At 38.1% G+C, this 14,018-nt stretch overlaps 1 protein-coding gene across 1 annotated transcript in view; it reads left to right on the plus strand.

The window, feature by feature from the left end:
* Positions 1-14,018, plus strand: part of RELN (reelin) — a gene marked incomplete at its 5' end in the record, with an annotated part of 495,436 nt that overhangs the window by 122,607 nt on the left and 358,811 nt on the right. The window lies entirely within an intron of this gene.

The raw sequence follows: 14,018 nt of genomic DNA on the forward strand, positions 1-14,018 counted from the left end.
TTATTATTTAGAAAATGAGTTACTCTTCTTTGATAGCATCTTAATAAATCATAGCCTTTCTACCTAACACAGAGTCACAGAACACCATCCATACTTTCATAATCACGAACTTATTTTTCTGAGTGAGAACTCTGTAGCTCCTCATGATTCTCTTCATTTCTTTGAGGCACATTATGGGTTAAATTGAGTCGCCCCCAAAAAGATACGTTGAAGTCCTAAATTGTCAATACCACAGAAGGTGACCTTATATGGAAATAGGGTCATTGCACATATAATTAAGTGAAGATGAAATCATACTGGAGTAGGGTGGTTTCCTAATTCAGTATGACTGGTGTTCTTATAGGACAACGGTAGGAAGACACAGAGACACAGGGGGAATGCCATGTGAGGAGGGAAGGCTGGAATGATGTTCCTGTAAGCCAAAGAATGCCAGAAGCTAGGGAAAAACCATGGAACAGGCTATCCCTCACAGCCTTCAGAAAGAATTAGCATGCTGGCACCTTGATTTTGGACTTCTAGACTCCCGAAGTGTGAGACAGTAAATTCCTATTGTTTTCAGCCATCCAATTTGTGATACTTTGTTATAGCAGCCCTGGTACCATAATACAAGGCATGAAACAATGAATTCAAATCAAAAACCTTTCTAACACTGGAATTCCAACCCTTTTCATACCTTGCCTGGTCTCCGCCAGCCACTCTCACTTCTCCTTAGTTGTCTCAGTATGATCAGCACTCTTCCACTTGGGAATGCTGTTCCTTTTGGGAAAAAAAAACAAAAACAAAACTAAAAACCCAAGATAATTTGGTTTCCCTTTCAAAACCAGCAATGTCTCAAACATTGCTATAATAGCTTATTGATTCTCTGTCTTAGGGAGATGCATTTGCTCTCTCTTTGGGCTCACAAAATAATGTAGGCTTCTTTTATGATACTTAAAGTAATTTGCTTTGGATTATCAATATCTTTGCATGAGTCTTCCATTGTATTAAGCCCTCATAGCATCTCTAATGCTTGTTGGCAGAAATCTGGCATCCTCATACTAGATCATAATTCCATAGCAGACCCAGAAACACACTGCTAGTTGCACACTTCTGCTGGGCTCCTCCTGGCATGTTCCCCTTCATTCCCTTGAAGAATACAACAATGGACTCAAATCAAAGCCTTTTGTCTTATTCTCATCACTATTGTTATCTCCTGACTGACCATGGGGGATAACGTAAAAATTTGACAGTTCTCTTGTCTCAGAAAGTCACAAGGGAGATGATTTTTTCACACCAAATCTCTTAATCTCTTGCTTCTCTCCCTGACCTGGTGAAGTCTCTAAACCAAACGTAGAATTCCTCTATTAGTAAAATTTTTGAGCATACATGTGTAATTAAATATATGTCTGTTTATTTACTTCTAATTTATAAGTTCAATACATATATTCCTGTACTTACATACTTTGTATAATATAGGACATGTAAATTTGACAATAAAATATAAAAGTTCTAATATTTTCTTCCTAACTATAGAAATGTGTATGTGAATTTTTAAAAAATATATTTGGGGTGGCTTTTCAGTTAGAAACTGTAGGTAAAATAATTTCAAATCTAAAATTAAATTTGTTTCGTGGCACCTGGGTGACTCAGTCAGTTAAGTATCTGACTCCTGATTTCAGCTCAGGTCATGATCTCCGGGTCATTAGATTGAGCCCTGCATGTAAGGACATCATAGTTCACTGTGACTAATGATGCCATCTCAAGAAAGTCATAGACAACAGAATTTAAAAGATGTAAGAAGATGGGGCACTCCGTCAGTTAAGCATCCAACTCTGTATTTCTCCTCAAGTCATGATCTCAGGGTTTTGAGATTAAGGCCTGCCTCAGGCTCCACACTGGGCGTAGAGTCTGCTTAAGATTTTCTTACCCCCACCGCAACCCCAGGAGTGCTCACTCTCTATAAATGAATAATGAATGAATGAATGAATTTAATGAAAGTAGTGTACATCATATTTTCCTGTGATTTGTCTTTTAATAATTGTTTTTAAGATTTTATTTATTTATTTGTCAGAGAGAGAAAGGGAGAGAGAGCAAGCGAGCATGGTAGAGGCAGAGGGAGAAGCAGGCTCCCCGCCAAGCAAGGAGCCTGATGTGGGACTCGATCCCAGGACGCTGGGATCATGACCTGAGCCGAAGGCAGCTGCTTAACCAACTGAGCCACCCAGGCGTCCCTTTTTTTTTTTTTTTAATAATTGTTTTTTAAGATTTTATTTATTTATTTGTCAGAGAGAGAAAGGGAGAGAGAGCAAGCGAGCACAGGGTGATTTGTCTTTTAAAATGTATTGATATTTTATCTGATTTGGAATCACATGAGCTAAAAACATGAAGTATGTTTCATTGTCGGAATTCATTCATTGCCAATGTTTTCTTGTGGTGCTTAAGCTGCTACCATAATATAAATAGATAAACTGTTTGCAATAATTATAACATTATACATGTATAAACTGTATTTTTGTATTATATGTGATTTAACATTTTTAAATTTATTAATTTTATAAGAAAACAAAGACTAGAGTTATTGAATCAATGCCTTTACCAGAAAAAAAAAATCATTGATTTTGTAAGTCACTGGGGACATGGATAGAAATTTAGGGATCCTAAAAAGAAGTTTTAGTTATGTTGTAATAGCCAACATTTATGTAGTATATTTATTATGTGATGGGTTTTGTTCTACACACCTTACATACATTAACTTGGGAACCCAGTGGGGTGGGTACTATTGTTTTCCATATTTCATATATGAGGAAATTACACTCATCACAGTTTTCCTTTGACTGCTGTAAGATAAACAGGTTGTTGTTCTTTTTGAAAGTAGGAAATGTCATGGAAAAGAGGAAAGCAGACTTAGCAGTCTGTTCATCCATTTAGCAAACGATTATTGAGTGACACTGTGAAAATCAATAGGATCAAATCACTTCTTTTAAGAAATTTATAATCTAGTGAAGGAACTAGAAGTAAATGAACTGTGATAAGAGTTATTATATTAAAAGGATGTATTAATCAGAGAAATTCAGTTTTGCTATGGTAAGAAATTAACCCCCAAATTGCAGCTTAATTCAACAGCCCTATATAAGTCAGAGACTCTAGGGTAGTTGCCCTCCATGCAGGGACTCAGCAATCTAAGGTATTTCCATACTGTGACTATGCAATCTTAGTGTGTGGCTTCTTTTGCCATCAAGGTGAGGGAATACAGGAACCCAGAGAACTCACTCTATTCTGTGTTTAAACTAGGAAAGTGTGTGCATCATTTCTGTTTGTATCCTATTGGTCAAAATTATTCACACAGCCCTTTTGAACTACAGAGAGCCTAGAGAGTGTGGGGGAGCCTATGGCTGTTTGGTAGACAATAAATGCCTTGACCAAAATGTATGTATAGTTAATTGGAAAGAAGAGAGTTGGGCAAGAGTTTGTATTCTACAGGAAGTCAAGTGGAAAGTAGCAGGAGAAGTCATGAAGCCATTACAGAAGCTGGTGAAGGTAATTGAGAAACACAAAACCCAAGGTTCTGGAAATAAGCTAGAGGAAGGCTCTTCAGTACCACGGAGAGCTCCTGCCATGTAACTAACTGTGTTACCACATGATGTCATTAGTAACACCTTTATTCAGCAGCAGCATTTCATTCCATAAACATCTGTCATGTGCCTGTCATAGATTTGGTGTGTAAAAAATTCATAACACAAATTTAACAGTCTAATGAGGAAGACAGGTAACTCTCTATATGAGATGAGTAGGTTCAATAACAGCACAATTCTCTGGGTATTGTGAGAGCATGGAACTGCTCCTAGTGTTAATCTGGGATACAGGAAGAAATTCTACAGGAGAACTTCATGGAGGAGATGATTTATGATCTCATATTCATATTAAGTGATGAGTAAGGGTTTAGACATGTGAGAGGAAGAAAGGGTAGTTAGGCCAGAGGTCAGGAAACTTTTTCTGTAAGTGGCCAGGTAGTAAATATTTTAGGCTTTTTAGATCATGATGATAGGTCTCTATTACATATTTTTCTTTTTGTTTTACAACTTTTTCTAAATATAAAGCTCATTCTTAGCTCAGTGGTAATACAAACACAGACCATGGCCCAGATTTGAACCATGGGCCAATAGTTTGCTGACTCCTAGTCTAGGCAGAGAGAACAAGAGCAAAACTAGAGGTGTGTGCATACAGCTTTATACAATTTTGTCTTGATGAAGTGAAGTTTGAGTAAGAGTCATGATAAATGAGTCCAGAGAAATAGATAGCGGGGACAGAATGTTACCTTGAGGAATTTAGGCCTCCTTCTATAAGTATGGATTGCCGTTGAAGGATTTAAATCAGTGGAATGATAAAATGAGATTTGCATTTTACAAAGAGACTGAGAGTTAGCCTGAAGAAGCAAAACTGAACTCAAAGAGACCAATGAGGGAGTTGTTGGTACTGGTCAAAAAAGAGATTACGAAAGCCTGAAAGAAGGCCACAGTAGGAAGATTAGGTAAGAGGGGGCAGAGTTGAGAAAATTTTGAGGTGACATCAGAAGGACTTTCTAATTGGTTGATAGGTTGGGGGAAAGGCCAGTAAAAACTCCAAAACTAGATAGATGGTGTTCTTTAACTGAGCTAATAAAATTATGCTAACTCACTGATGTTCCTTCTTTAGCAGGAACTCTGATTGTTAAGAGGATGGCTGCCATTTGTTGCAGATTTATGCCATCCAGAGTCGGAAAGCAGAGGCACATTAACTGTTCTGATGTGACTTCTTGGGAAATCTGTTAGGCTTCCAGGAAGGGTATGGGGAGCCTTTGCTCTGTTGTATCAAATAGATTCAGTGCTATAAGCAATATCTTTCCTGTGACAGAATGCTCACTCAAGGTAAGGGATAAGGAACCCAATGTATACGTTCACGGACATAGTCCTAAAAATCATGGTTGTTTAAAGCTATCAGTTATTTTAACTATTTTGGTATCAAAAAAGAAAAATCAGAACTTCGTAGAGTTTGAACTTGCTTTCTGTAGTAGACATAGGCCATCTATGATTATCCAACACTTTTATAAATTTCCCATATTGTAAGTACCACCATTCCAAAATAGAATTCCCACACTTCCTTTGTAGGGGTGAAGGCATGTAACTTAGTTTCCTCCTACTATCTAGAACAACCCTCATGAGACTTGGATACAGAAGAGTACAGTATGAGCTGGGGACAGAGCATGGGACATCCATATTCCATCAACTACAGTCATGGAAAGTTCTTATATATTTTTTGGAATAGCTGAGGTAAATGTTCTGTTATTTTAGTCCATATATGGTTGATGTTAAGGAATGGGCAGTGTCAGCTATTGTTTTATGTTGGCCCGGTCCTGTGGACTTAACTCCTTGCTGGGCGGCATCCAGGTTTATTTCTGTGTATCTCCCAGAGAAGCTGCCTCATCTCACTCAACATTCCTTTAATTAGCTAGATTGTATTCTGTGGCTTACAACTGAGAGTATCAGTAGTATACCCAGAGCCTCAGTGATATCATATTTTATATAAAATAGAAATTTTATATTTTATATAAAATAGAAATAACATATGATCCAGCAATAACACTTATGGGTAGATACCCATGGTATGGGTATCATGGGTATGGTATGGGTATTGACTAGTCAAACCATATTGACTATGGGTATCATAGTCAAACTCATGAAAGCAGAGACTAGAATGCTGGTTGCCTGGGGCGGGGGGTGGGGAGATGAAATGGAGAATTGCTATTCCAATGGTATCGAGTTTCATTTATGCAGGATGTTTTGTTTTGTTAAGAAAGCCTTGCCTCCGAGGCTCTTTTCAGCCTCCTACATGGGCTTGGCTTTATATCTCTGAAGCGTCTTCCCCTTTGGTTTTTTCTTTCCTGCAAATATGTAAAATCTGACTTCTGGCCTGGAAGTTGTACCGTGAATCCAGCATACACCAGGGCAAGTCAAAGAAGCAGGCAGCAGGTAGGGAGGCAAAATAGAGTTCTGCACAGGTAGTTAGTGTGGTGCGGTCAGTTTGCAAAGTCTGGGGGCAGACAGTATGTGGTGATTCCCTGCCAGCAGCAGAGGTTAATGGGAGAGGGGAGGTGGTATGCAGTGTTAGGAGGGGGGCAGTGGAGGTATACTTTGAACCAGTGGATCAGAGAACTTCAGTTAGTGCAAACTTTTGCACTTTAGCTCTTTGGAAAAGTTGCTGCTCTGTCAAACTCAGTGGCCTCATAGACCTAAGGATAACTGAATGGCTTTGACCTTTAGGGGGGCGCTGTTGACCTAAAGATGTCTCACTCACATCCATATCTCATTCAGAGATGTGCCTACCAAGAGGACAAAGAGTATCCAATAATGCTCTGATGAGAAATTAAGGGGTTTGGATGGGGTGGGAGGGATGGAGTAGGAGCACCTAAGATTGTACCTGGAGAAAGGGGTCCTCTTCTTGCTTACTCTCAGATGGTTTGCTCTCCATCATTCGGTTTGGACAGGATTTCCTTTGGATCAGGACAGGGGTCTGTCCTGGAATTGAGGTACTTTCATGTGAGGATACAGGTAGAGAAGAAGCCAGGGCACAGTGTAAGATAGAAGATGTGTTCAAGTGTCATTCCCTAGCTCTGTTATCCTTGCAAGTCACTTAAAATCACTAGTTCTGGATAATTCTCCTTGGTCTCCAAAATGGGAATGATAATATTCAACACATATAGTGCTAACTCTGTGCTGTGTACTCATTCAGTCTTTGTGACCACCCTATTACTACCATCTCCATTTTCCTGGAGAGGAAACTGAGAAGCAGAGTTTTTGAGTAACTGCCCAAGGTTCCATAGCTCCTCGGTAGTGGAGCAAGGATCTGAGCCCAGGCAGACTGGCTCCGGGGTCTGTGCTTTAACCCTTCCTGACGATTGTCCCTCCAGTACTAGTAAGGCAATAATAGAGCTAAAACACTGAGCGTGGAGAAGGCATTCAGCAAATGGCAAGGCTGGAAGAGGACAAGAGAGGGAGGGCAACAGCAGTAATTCTCATCTTTGTAACGGCAGTGAGTGAGGAAAGAATCAGATTGACTTCAAAGAACATCTTTTTGTGTAACTGACAAGAGGGGGTGGAAATAGCATGAATCTTCATATGTTTTCTAACTTATGCCCATAGACATTCAGTTTCAGAATGGTTTTAAAAGGTTTTCGTGCTTTTTTGCGTCTAGACTTACACCTGAAGCCAAATGCCTTTAAATCAATGTTTTAAAAATGAAACAATACCCAGTGTGTATATAGGTGAGCGTGTGCGTATGAACTATTCATTATCTAGTAGCACGACTCGAGAGCTGTTCTTTTCATATCCATTTTCATCAGGCTGGTGCTTCACAGATAAGCTGCAATAAGGATGTTTTCAGAAAGTTCTGTGATGACTTTTCAGCCTGTAAAATCTTGTTACCTTTGTTGAAATGTTTGAGTATATTGACTTAGTGAAGAAGACAAATAATAGACAAGTCAAATTCTGTAAGTAAACAGGTACTCGTATTCAAATCAAATGAAAAGATTTTAAAAATGACTGAGAGGAACTCCATAATTCATTTTCCCTATTCACTTACAATATAACACTAACTTTCCAAACCAGATTTGCAGAAGGGTCTGTTTTTTTTTTATTTTATTTTATTAACTGATTGAAGCCTTTAGATACCCCTTTTAAGGAAAGAGCAAATGATAAAAATTCAATGAATTAGAAATCACCTTAAATATTTGTCTTATCTTCCACTCTTCATGTAGACATAAGTTAATAGATTACTATAACTTCTTGACACAACATTCTACTGTACTTTCTGAAAGTGTTTGAAATGGTAAAATATTTCTTTTAACTTTCCATCATTTTTATATATGCAGGCTTCATTTTTCATGAACAAAAAATTGTAATACTAAGGTACTTGCTGTTTCCTTGGCAGAATCTCATCCACAAATATCGTAGTGCTCGAAATCTGTGAAAAAGAAACCAGTTTAAACCAGGGCAAGTTTCTACCCACTTTCACACTAACCATGGCAAATCACACACTAAACAGATTTGAGTTATCCACATCTTTAATCTACAAAATATGGAATAAACCCGACACGAATGTGTAACTTTCCCACTACGTTGGTTATTTTGAGTAATACAGTCTTCAGTGTGCTTCTTAGAAGTGCACGGCCTACATTTTTATGAGATTATGTGCATTTTGTTGTAGAGATGGAGGAAATGATAGAACTTTTAGTTACAGTTCTGAAGATCCAAGGTGTGCACCTTAAAAGCTTAGAAAACTATTCCTGTGGGAAAATAGAGTTCATACAAGGTTTAGTCACAAACTTAAAATAACTGAAGACTTGTCAAGGAAAATTACATCCCAGAAGGCAAAGAAATGTGTATCACTGTCTTGAAAGGAATCATGGAAGCAACTTTAGAACAATTAAAGACACTGTGAGCCTCATCTTGCAGAAGTATAATGTGGATAAAGGAAACTCCGGCATAGATTTATATCCTTTAACCACAGTGATCATTAAGAAGACAAATACGAGATATTTTTACACTAGATATCCAGTGGTTCGAATGCCTTGATGAATTTAAAACACCCATACTATGTCAAAGAGTTGTACTGACTCTTTCTAATATAGAAAGTATGGCTAGATTGTGAATATTCTATTTTTCAAGTATATATACACAATACTCAAAAGGAAGATGTGTTTATAACATGGATGCTTTAAGATCTTGCTAGACAAGTTATCAATTTGTAGAACTTCAGAGTTTGAAATTATACTTTACTTTCTTTGCCCAAAGTTAGATCAGGAGAGCCATACTTCTTGAAGTGCTTATTGTCTCTCAGAGTCCATAATGTACTTGGAAAAGTACAGCTTTTTTCTCTGAGGAAGAAGTTCCACATGAACAGTTTTTTGCACAAGAGTTTACATGTACACACAGCAAGGAAATAAAATTTTTATTATTACTGTGGCACACACATATACATTTAATAAGTTTATATATCCCTGAGATACGTGTAATTAAGTTCTATTGCGGGTCTGATTTTCCCTTTTCCTAGTAATATTAAAAACTCAATATATGTCCTATTATCCAGCATGCAGCAGGGAAAGCACCATCGTAAACTTAAATTCATTATCAAATTCAAATTTCAGTTGTCCCAAGAATAGGTTCCCAAATCATCTATGTTAATTAGATGGTATATGTCTTTCATGACACAAGCCATTAAGATTACTGTGGCTGAGGCAGTAAATTGTTGTTTCATAGAACTCTAGAAGCTGAGTCTGACTGCCCTCCTTCTCTTCATACTCATTTTATATTTGCACCTCTGCTTATTATGTCTGCATTTGTCAGATGTCCTTCCATATTTTCTTCTATTCATTCATTTTATACTCAGAGAGCTATGGAACTGAAGGGGGTCTTAGTGATCACGGACCAGCAGTTTACAGATGTCAGAACCGAAGCTTGAGAGGGGGTACCCTGACAAGGTCATTCAGCCATGTGTGGCAGAGTGAGGGGACAGTCTCTTGATTATACCCTGCTGCCTCATGTAAATAAAAACAAACATGGGAAATTGTGGCTTTTCTTTCAAGACTCCGCTCCAGCCTCCCTCTTCAATAGTGCCATTTCTGACTGGATTGCAAGGGCACTGGTCTGAACCCACACTACACTCTCCACTTTCTCTATGACCAGGAACACATTCTTTTATCTGCATTGTCTCAGGGTCCTCACAGGTAAAATGGAGAAACTAACAGCTCCTACCTCACGGGGTTCTTAAGAGCCTCAAATAAGTTAATATTCATGAAATGCTTACAATAGCACTAAGCCATAGTAAGTGTTCAATTAAGTATTATCATAACCATTATTGTAATTGTTTCTATTAGTCACTTTTCTCCTATTTCATAACTCTTCACAAACACAACTTCATTTAGCCCTACTTATTTTCCGGGTATTTTATTTAGAATATCGTTTTCTCTTTCCAGCTCAAGTCATTTCGGGATAGGGACCATGGCCTGTGTTTCTTCTGTGCACCTCCACAGGGCCTAACAGAATGTTTGAGCCAAACTAGGTATTCTGTAAATACTGTTATTTCCTGTTGGTCGATATTAAGATGAACAGATTGCTAATAGTTGCAGCTCTAACCAACTTTTAGATATTTTCAAAGAAAATGCCAGTTAAAATGTGGTAACCAAGATATGGAAGCAACTCGAACGTCCATCCATAGATGAATGCATAAAAAGATGTATTATCGTATATTGTATATATGTGATAGAATGTTAGCTGCAAAAAAAACAATGAGATCTTGCATCTTGCAACAACATGAATGGACTTAGAGGTTATAATGCTAACTGAAGTAAGTCTGACAAAGACAATTACCACATGGTTCTATAATATATGGAATTTAAGATGCAAAACAAACAAACAGAGGGAAAAACCAGATTCTTAAATACAGAGGACAAATTGGTGGTTGCCAGAGGGAGGTGAGTGGAGGAATGAGTGAAATAGATAAAGGGTATTAAAAGTACCCTTGTGATCAGCATGGAGTAATGTATTGGATTATCGGATCATTATACACCTGAAACTAATATAACACTGTATGGTAATTATACTTCAATTAAAAACAAAAAGAAAATGTGAAAGTAGTAGGCTAGGGCTTTTTGTTAAAAAAGCAAAGACCACTGCACACTCCTAGTATTTGAAGGTATGTAATATGGCCCTCAAAATACATGTTTGGGTGGTTCTAGGAATAGTGGGTAAAGGACTGAATATTTTGCATTACTATTAGGGCCCTTGTGTAAGACACTGCTGGATACTTTTGAACTGTTCTATTGGTACCCTATCGGTATTATTCTAAGCCCTGACGCCTGGACAACATCTTACTAAGACACATTTTTTGCATGTTCTTGAGTACACATTGAAATTGCTTGGTGAGCTTCTGAAATGCCCAGTATCCAGGCTTTATCCCCACCCAGTTAACTCAGAATCTCTAGGAACCAGTAGTTATCCCATCTCTTCAGATGATGCCATTGTGCAACCTTGTTGGGGGAACTACTGTGCCAGACAGCTGGATGGCAAGAATGTTGTTCTGTGGCAAACTTACCCAGAGTGGGGTGTGTCATAATTATAACAATATAGCTATTTTATAAAATGTTGTGAAGTAATATGCAGCCTAGACATTGACTCACTTTCTAGGAGGGGTTCTGAGGAATAGGGGGCTACTTGAATGTGAATTCTGTTACCAAGGCTGTAAAACCCTGAAGCCTTGTTTGTTTGATTCATTTCCCTTCCCACACGATTGTGGCTGGAATACTTGTATTCTTTTTGGTCAGATGTGTCATTTCCCACACACATGCAGGATTTCTGCTTTATGCCCAAACAGAGTGGAGTGGCAATTCCTGAGTCATGGCTTTTGAGTCTCCTACAGCACTCTATGATTTCCCAGGGGAGTCTTTTATCCTCCCTAACCTTGTGGTTTCTCTGGCTTGATGAATTTTGTCTCAAGTTGTAGCTTAAAAAAATAAAAACTTGCATGAGAAAAAAGGCACCATTAGGTTATGTCAAAATACAGACCTGTTTTTCTCTTTCTTTGTCCAGTATGACCTATTCCTTTATTCTAGAAGATTCTGTTTCACTAGGTAATGTAACATATGTGATATCTTTTCTGTTTCTTTTAATGTTTTTAGTTAAGTCATTCTTGTATTGATTCAGAAAAAAACATTTCTTGACTATCTGTGATGTGTAAGACATTATGATATTTGCTTGGAATATAGCAGTTAAAGACCTACCCCCTTATAGGTCAAGTGCTATGATGAAGCATGTATGAACTGTTATGATGACGTGTAGAAAGGGCACGTGTGCAAACCTGGTGGGGACTCTACTCAATGTATTGGATCATTTCATTCTCACAATAACTTTGGGGTGAAGAGGACGTGGTATTTCCATTTTATAGACAAGAAAACTGGGTTTCAGAGTAAGTCATTTGCCTAAGTTCAAGAAGCCTGGAAGTGAATTTTTTGTTTAATTGCTCATTCCTGTCAATACTTTTATTAATATTACTATTAATAAAATTTGGTCTTAGAGCATTTTAGGTCACAGCAAAACTGAATGGAAAGTATAGACAATTCCCATATGTTCCCCTTCCCCCCACAACCCCACTGCTGTCGGCTTCCTGAACTACACTGATACATTTGTTACAACAGATTAACCTACACTGACGCATCATTATCGCTCGGAGTCCCTAGTTCACATTAGGATTCACTCTTAATGTTGTGCATTCTTTGTGTTTTAGCAAATATATAGTGACATGTGTCCACTATTGTAGTATTAAATGGAATCGTTTCACTGCCCTAAAAATCCTTTATGTTCTGCCTTTTCATCCTTGCCTCCCTCCTAACCCCTGGCAACTGGGGATGTTTTTACTGTCTCCACAGTTTTGCCTTTTCCAGAATGTCGTAGAGCTGGAATCATACAGTATGTAGTCTTTCCACATTGGCTTCTTTCATTTAGTAAAATGCATTTATTTATCCATGTCTTGTCATGGTTTCGTAGCTCATGGCCTTTTGGCTCTGAATAGATACCCCATTGTTTGGAGTGTCCACAGTTCCATTCCGTTCACTTATTGAAGGATAGCTTGGTTGCTTCCAATCTGACAAGTATGAATCAGATTCCTATAAACATCTATGTGCAGGTTTTCATGCGGACAGAAATCTTTATAATTTATTTGGGTAAATACTGTGGAGCATGATTGCTGGATCGTACAGTAAGTGTATGTTTATTTCTATAAGAAAATGCCAAATTGTCTTCCAAAGTGGCTGTACCATTTTGTATTCTCACCAGCAATGAACAAGAGTTCTTTTTGTTTCGCATCCTCACCAGCATTTGGTGTCGTCATTGTTTTGTACTATGGCCATAATGGTTGGGAAGTGGCATTTCATTGTTGTTTTAATTTGCAATGCTCTGATGACCTATGATGTTGAACATCTTTTCATATACTTACTTGTCTTCTGTATATTTTTGATGAGGTGTCTATTCAGGTCTTTTGCCTATTTTTAAAAAATTTAGTTGTTTATTTTCTTAATACTTTATATCAGGGTGGTGGGGTTATGGACTTTGGGGAGGGTGTGTGCTATGGTGAGTGCTATGAAGTGTGTAAACCTGGCAATTCACAGACCTGTACCCCTGGGCCTAATAATACATTATATGTTAACTTAAAAAATAAAAAATAAATATTTTATATCAGATGTCAACTAAGAGAATCATCTTCTTAAAAAAAAAAAAAAAAAGCATCTCCAGATAGCTCAGCTGGGAGCTGACCTGGCCCTCACAGCTGGGCTGTGGTATTCTCACGTGGAATGTAAACGGTTTTACAGATCAGACACCAGACAATCAACATCAGACAAGGCCACCTTAAACTGATGGCTTGAGCCAAAACCAAGACCACTTTGTAATCAAACCTGCACACAAACAAAAGCAAGAACATGGTGCAAATCACAAAAATGACCATCCCCCTCTCCATGCTGACTTGAATTTTATCAATCACAACTTTAGGCTGTGTCAATCTTCATGTCTCCCATATATAGATTAGTAAGGCACTCCGTGATAAAATTGCCCCCACTTTCTGATAGCACCAAATCCAGAAGCAAAACCACATACCTCTATAACCTCCCCAGCAAGATTAGGTGGTCCCAGGATGCAGGAATTTCAATACTAAAATCAGGAAATTCCCAGGACAACTTGATCCCCCTACTGTCTAAAATGACCTACCTTAAGCCCAAAGAGTTTAACAAGCCTTTGCTAACGTCCTCTTACTGAGATACTTCCCAGTTCCCAATAAAATTTAGTTTTGTTTGCTGTAAACACTTCCACTAAGTCCAACCTTGTTATACAGTAGGTATGGCCCTGGTGGTCTTTGTTGACGGACAGAGAACAATCAACAAAATCAAAGCCAAGCAACTACGAGAGCAATGAAACTAGTAGATTACCCCGTAACAAAAATGTTTTAAGTTATTAAAATCC

This window comes from Martes martes (genome assembly GCF_963455335.1).
Source record: "Martes martes genome assembly, chromosome: 11".
NCBI classification, from domain to species: domain Eukaryota; kingdom Metazoa; phylum Chordata; class Mammalia; order Carnivora; family Mustelidae; genus Martes; species Martes martes.